The sequence below is a fragment of the Marmota marmota genome, unplaced genomic scaffold (genome assembly GCF_001458135.2).
Source record: "Marmota marmota marmota unplaced genomic scaffold, marMar, whole genome shotgun sequence".
In the NCBI taxonomy this organism is placed as follows: Eukaryota; Metazoa; Chordata; class Mammalia; order Rodentia; family Sciuridae; genus Marmota; species Marmota marmota.
The window spans coordinates 27687032-27693312 of NW_025999900.1; the positions used below are offsets into that span (position 1 = coordinate 27687032).

A 6281-nucleotide genomic window follows, 5' to 3' on the forward strand; every position below is an offset into this window, starting at 1 on the left:
GAATCGAGAAGACCACCCCAAGGCAAGCAGTCGGGGATCCCGGGAGGCAGCTCCGGGCGCGAGGGGGCGGTGTCGGGCTGCTTGGCTGCGCTGAGGGACAGCGCACCCGGCCCGCACCTTGAGTTGAGCGGCTCTGGGATCACCGGGGTGGTCGCGACAGTGATGTGGTCGCAGAAGAAACGAGGACCTCGGGTGCAGGATCCGGTGAGGTGATTAGGTGTTTTGGCCCACGGGGCCGGAGACCGCCCAGGAAGAACTGACTAGGGCGTGAGGCCGGCCGGTGGCCGGTGCCGACCGTCCTTCCCCCAGACTCCGGGAAACTCTGGCTTTCCCCTAGCACAACAGGTAGGCGTGGACTCCGTGCGCCCGAGGGAGCCGGGGACTCGGGCCGGGTGTGCGGGGAAGGTCAGGAGGTTCAAGCCCGCCTAGCCCGCGCGCCGCTCCCCGGACCCGCCCTGCGGCGCTCGCCGCACCCGGGGTCAACCCAGACCGGAGCCCCGACCTGGGCTTCGGCTGAGGTTCTTCGGAAGCCCGTGCATTTTCTCCGGGCCATCCTCGAGACGAGTGTCCTGAAGAAACAGTGGGATACTGCCTTCTGTGTGGAGGACTAGTTTCAGTCCTTTTCGGGAAACAAGGTTTGCTGGGGTGGCATTTGCTTAGTATAAGAAAACATTTCTTTTTAACTCATCTGACGGCCAACACGACTTCATTTCAAATGATCATAAATCTTTAGAAACTTTATAGAGAGCTTTTTTATGGTACTTATTAATCACAATAATGTATACCTCGGGCAAATTAAGATAATTCGAACTGTAAAGTCAGATGAAAGATGACTTGAACTTCTTCATTAAAGGTTTTAATTATATATTGTTTTATGTGCATTTATTCTACAAATACGTAGCACTTTTTATGTGCGAACTCGGCACCCTTAAGTACTTACATTCTGGAGGAGACCTTAAAAGTTTAAGGATGATTAGACAAATACAAACAAGAATTTTCAAAGAAAATACTGTCCGGGACATTATTTAAGGTTAGGGAAAGCAAAAGTGGTATTAGACCTGGGCATTAAATGGATGGGTTGAGGAGAATTGTCTCAATTCATTTTCCAAACATTTTAGAATTTCTCACTTTGACTTTGAAACGATAGTTTTAGGTAAGCATTGAAATTGAGATTTGTGTTCATTTACCATCAACTTTTTTAATAAAGTAGGTAAGCAGACAGGGTTTATAACATTAGTATAGTGACAGTTGGAAAATACACTAAGTTGAATGCCTCATAAAATGCAGTCATTTTGCATAGAATAGAAAAAGACCCTCGCCTTAAAGACAGGAGACCTGAATTCTAGCTTAAGCCTCTCTCCTAGTATTTCTGGGTCTTAAATTAGGTCACTTTGCCTTTCCTTTTTCTTTGATTATCTAAGTGTCTGACTTTAGTGACAGAAAATACATTACTCCAAAGTGCCTTTTAAGTTTTTAAGTTATTAGCTAAAAATAACTATAATAAATTAATAAACATGTTCTTTTTTTTAGAGAGAGAGAGAGAATTTTTTAATATTTATTTTTCAGTTTTCGGTGGACACAACATCTTTATTTTATTTTTTATGTGATGCTGAGGATCGAACCCAGTGCTCCACACATGCCAGGCAAGCGCGTTACCGCTTGAGCCACATCCCCAGTCCAATAATAAACATGTTCTTTATGGGGAAAATTGAAATACTTCTTTACTACTTGTCTCTACTCCATATATTTTCCTTCCTTTCTTTTTTTTTAAAGACAACTTTTTAAAAAAAAATATTTAGTGGACCTTTATTTTATTTATTTGTATGCTGAGAATCGAACCCAATGCCTCACACATGCTAGGCAAGTGCTCTACCACTGAGCTAAAACCCTAGCCATCCTTCCTTTCTTCCATCTAGTTTTATTTCAAACAAGAGATTGAAGCAGTTTATAACAGACTCTCTTAATTATGAGTCTCTCTTAATTATGAATAAATTAACAGGTTAAGTTCTGAAATTCTTTTATCCTAAATTCTGGTTAAACAATTGAATAGCATCTTAAAAAAAAAAAAGCTAATTGAGTCATGTGTGGTTTGTTAATTACCCCATAGTATAATTGAAGGGTTTGAATGATCCTTAATGAGACTATAATTCTCTTATTTAAAAAAAACAAAAACAAAAAAAGCACTTCTGCTTTTTAAGGAGATGTGAAAAAACTGTTATTATGCCTCATTTAAGAAATGAAATTAACTGGGGAATTAGTGAAGACTTGCTTATATTATTTAGTTGGATTCATTGTCTAGATTTTGTATTAAATTCTTGGATCTGAACAGGAGATGACCATCTATATCATATAGGTCAAATCTATCCTAATGGCAGATATTTTAAATAAAGTTTTACTGGAACACAACCATGCTTATTTGGTTATGTATTTCTTATATGTTGTTTAAGAGTAGTTGTGTTAAAGCTGTATTGCCCACAAATCCTATAGTATTTATTGTTTGGTCCTTTACGGGAAAAATTTGTGGTTCCCAGGACTAGAACTCTGAATGCTTAATCTTTTGTGGGAGGAAATAGATTAAATTCTATTTTAATTCTATCAGATAAATACCTTTTCATCCTAAGGGTATGATGATAGAATAGGGGCATAATTTTTCTGCTACCTTTACCTAATATGGAATTTTTTAATTTCAGCAACTCTGGCCACTTGGAAAGGTAGAGAGAGGGATTTCTGTTTCTCTAACAATTTTCTGATTTTTAGTTTTAATTTAAGTCTGATCAGGAAAAAGTTTTATTTAGTAAACTCTCTTACTATATTATAAGCAACAATAAGTTAAACTTTACACAAAATTTTTTTTTTAAGAGAGAGAGAGAGAGAGAATCTTTTTTGTAGATGGACACAACACAATGCCTTTATTTTTATGTGGTGCTGAGGATCGAACCCAGGTCCCACCAGTGCTAGGCGAGTGCTCTATCGCTGAGCCACAATCCCAGCCCAACACACAAAATATATTTAACATGAATTTAGCGTTAGCAATGTGTTATATGGTCAGATAGAGTATTATTGGAAGTATAAAAGTAAACATGAAATTAAACATGTATCTACAGTAAGAACCAAGTAGGAGATGAGAATTATCTGAACAGATATCCAACAGATTAAAAGTGGATTGTGTAACCATAATCATACTTGAACTTTTTTTATTATTAATAACAGTCTAAAAGATATTTCTTTCTAGAAAAGACGGAGTTCTTTCTACTCCCGGTGGGTTTGCTCCTTCAATTTAATAGCAATATTAAAATGCTATGTTAGTTACCTGCCTAAGAAATTAGAGCTGCTATGTGATTAAAAAAAAAGAAAAAGAAGGAAAATTTGGAAGAGGTAATAATTGTAAATATTTAAAGCTGTACATACATTTTACTAATCTTAAAATAATAAGATTATTAAGATGGCACCAATTACTAAATAAAATGTCTTATTTTTGGTAATTTACTTACCTTGGTTGCCTAAGTAATGTTTCTCTGTTTAAATATGCATCAGCATTTACATCCTTTTCTGTTTCATTCATAAGTTTCTATATGTTGAATATATGCATATTTTTGTGCCTGTACACAAAATATCTTACTCAATACAAGTGATTCATTTTTATATAAGTAAAATGAACATAAAACTGAAATTATCCACTTCTAAAATTTCATTAAAAAATACTTTGGGAGGAAATGGAGGGGGGCAAATATATAGGTAGAAAATCTCTTGAGTCTTAATTCCAGAGTCCAAAAGGCTTTGCAAAGTTTTTCTTAACTTATTTGGCAGCAAAACTTAGCCTGAATTGTTGGAACTACTATTTATAGTCATTACTTATCCTATCTTATGTGAATTATGCTTATTTTTTTGCTACAGAAATATCAATTAGTTTGATGACAGAGTACTTCCCAGTCCAACATGGGAATAGGATGAAATAAATGTTATGTTCATTGTATTACATGGGTGGGCCAGAAAGTGGCAGCCAGAAGGCAAAAAGTAATATGGAATTATTCCAGGCAGCTACACTTGCAAAGCTAAGAGCCAAGCTGGACATCTGGTAGGAAATGAGAAGCATTGTCTGGCAAGGAAAGCCTTCAGGTAGGGGCTCCAAGAGCTCAAAAATGTAGCTAAGTTCTAGGGTAGGTATTCTGTAAATTAGGTTGTGAATTAGAGAGGCAAACCATGAAGATGAGCCTAGATGTCAGACATAGTGTGAATTTGTAAATATTAACCAGTTTAAAAGCCATGAACAATATGTCAAAATACATTCTGCTGCCATGTGTGACTAAAAAAAATAAAATAAAAATTTAATTAAAAAATAAGAATTAAAAAAAAAATAAAAGCCATGAACAGAGGAGGGGGAAAAAGGAGGATTCTTAACCAAACCAGTGGCTAAACAATGAAGTTCTAGGTGTCAGACTGCAAACAGCAAATAGAAGGATAGCATTATTTTGAAAATTGAGCAGAAATTCCTGTGCTGTTTTATAAATCCTACTGTGCTTAGGAAATAATGGCATCTTATATATTTACTCCTGTACTGAGAGCCCCATATTTTTCTGCTTTTAAAAATATCTATATTAAATAGCACTTTATTCTGTCACTCTATCACTGCTAGGTGTCTGCTGTGAGTTCTTCCTACTCCTGGTGGGTTTGCTTCTTCACTTTTTCTTTTCTTTTTTTTTTTTTTTTAGTACCGGGGATTGAACTCAGGGGCACTCAACCACTGAGTCACATCCCCAGTCCTATTTTGTATTTTATTTAGAGACAGGGTCTCAATGAGTTGCATAGAGCCTCGCTTTTGTTGAGGCTGACTTTGAACTCGCAATCCTCCTGTCTCAGCCTCTGGAGCAGCTGGGCTTACAGGTGTGCACCACCATGCCCAGTGCTCCTTCACTTTTAATGTGGTGCTCTATTCCACTCTAGCTAGAATCCAGATAACTGGACTATCCATCATGTCAAAACTATGAACAGGGGCTGGGGTTGTGGCTCAGCGGTAGAGTGCTCACCTAGCATGTATGAGGCCGTGCGTTCGAGATCCTCAGCACCACATAAAAATAAATAAATAAATAGAGTAAAGGTATTGTGTCCAACTACAATTGAAAAATAAATATTTTTTTTAAAAAATATGAACAAATGGGCTTTGAGGGATTTATGTCAGTAAAATCCATCAGTTCTGAAACAACAAATTGCCATATAGACTTTTTTTTGTTGTTTACTTTTTGTTCCCTGGTACACTATTTTCAACTAGGTACCAAGTAGTGAGATTCCCAGATAGTGACTTTTAGATGAATATAGTAGGAGATACAGAAGAGTAAGGTTTCTCTAATCTTAAAATCTGCCTCTGGCATTCCTTGATGTTCAGAATGAAATGTCCCTTCCCTAGAAGAGATGGGAGAATTTGGTGGGTAGATTGGAGCGTAATAAAAGTTGTCAAGAACAGCCAAAGACTAAACTAAACTAAACTAAAACTTTTAGTACTTATTGATTTACCTGTGTAAATGGGAAGGCTCTCTAGAAGCTGATTGTCTCTAGAAGACCTAACACTTTAACAAAAAGCCTCAAAGTACTGGAGACAGGAGAATAAATTGATGAAAAACAACAACAAGGTTATAAGGATTAGATGCTTCAGCAACATGATAGTAACTCAGTATAGTAGTGATTAGAGACTATGCGAAGTAGTTAAAGGAACATGGACACTGAACTAGACATGGGTTTTATTTAAATAGCATTTAACCTTGGACATCTTTTTTTTTTTAGTGTTAGGGATCAAACCTGAGATCTCAAGCTCTGTACCATTGAGCTCCATACACAGCCCATGGTCAGATTTCAAACTCATCATTTTTTTAAAAAATATTTATTTTTTTAGTTTTTAGGTGGACACAGTATCTTTATTTTACATTTATGTGGTGCTGAGAATCGAACCCAGTGCTTTGCGCATGCTAGGCGAGCGCTCTACCACTTGAGCCACATCCCCAGCCCCCCTAAACTCATTTCTTTATCTTTAAAATGAGAATAATCATATATAAACTTCAGTGTTATAAGGATTAATAGTATAGTAAATGAAAGGGTTTTGGTAAGTAAATGCTTTAAAAATATTAGTTTTTTTCACTTGTCACTGTTTTATCAGAGTTTGTTTCTACTACTTCGTCTTCCCTCCACCTAGAACACTTTCCTTTTGCACTTCATGGGTTTTTCTCTTTTGTAATCTGGAAAGACAATTGCCAGAACCCTAACAGTAACATGCAGTACTTGGGGGGGGGGGG

The 6281-nt window shown here is 37.1% G+C and overlaps 1 protein-coding gene across 11 annotated transcripts in view; it reads left to right on the plus strand.

The window, feature by feature from the left end:
* Heatr5a (HEAT repeat containing 5A) overlaps window positions 1-6281 on the plus strand; it is a 122895-nt gene continuing 116614 nt past the window's right edge. For 7 of the 11 annotated variants that reach the window (XM_048798701.1, XM_048798706.1, XM_048798708.1 and 4 more), the window contains exon 1: window positions 50-345. The gene's annotated coding sequence lies outside the window, so the exon portion shown is untranslated. Of the gene's footprint in view, window positions 23-48; window positions 346-6281 lie in introns of those variants that run through there. The other 4 variants (XM_015491718.2, XM_015491726.2, XM_048798702.1 and 1 more) reach the window with 3 other exon arrangements.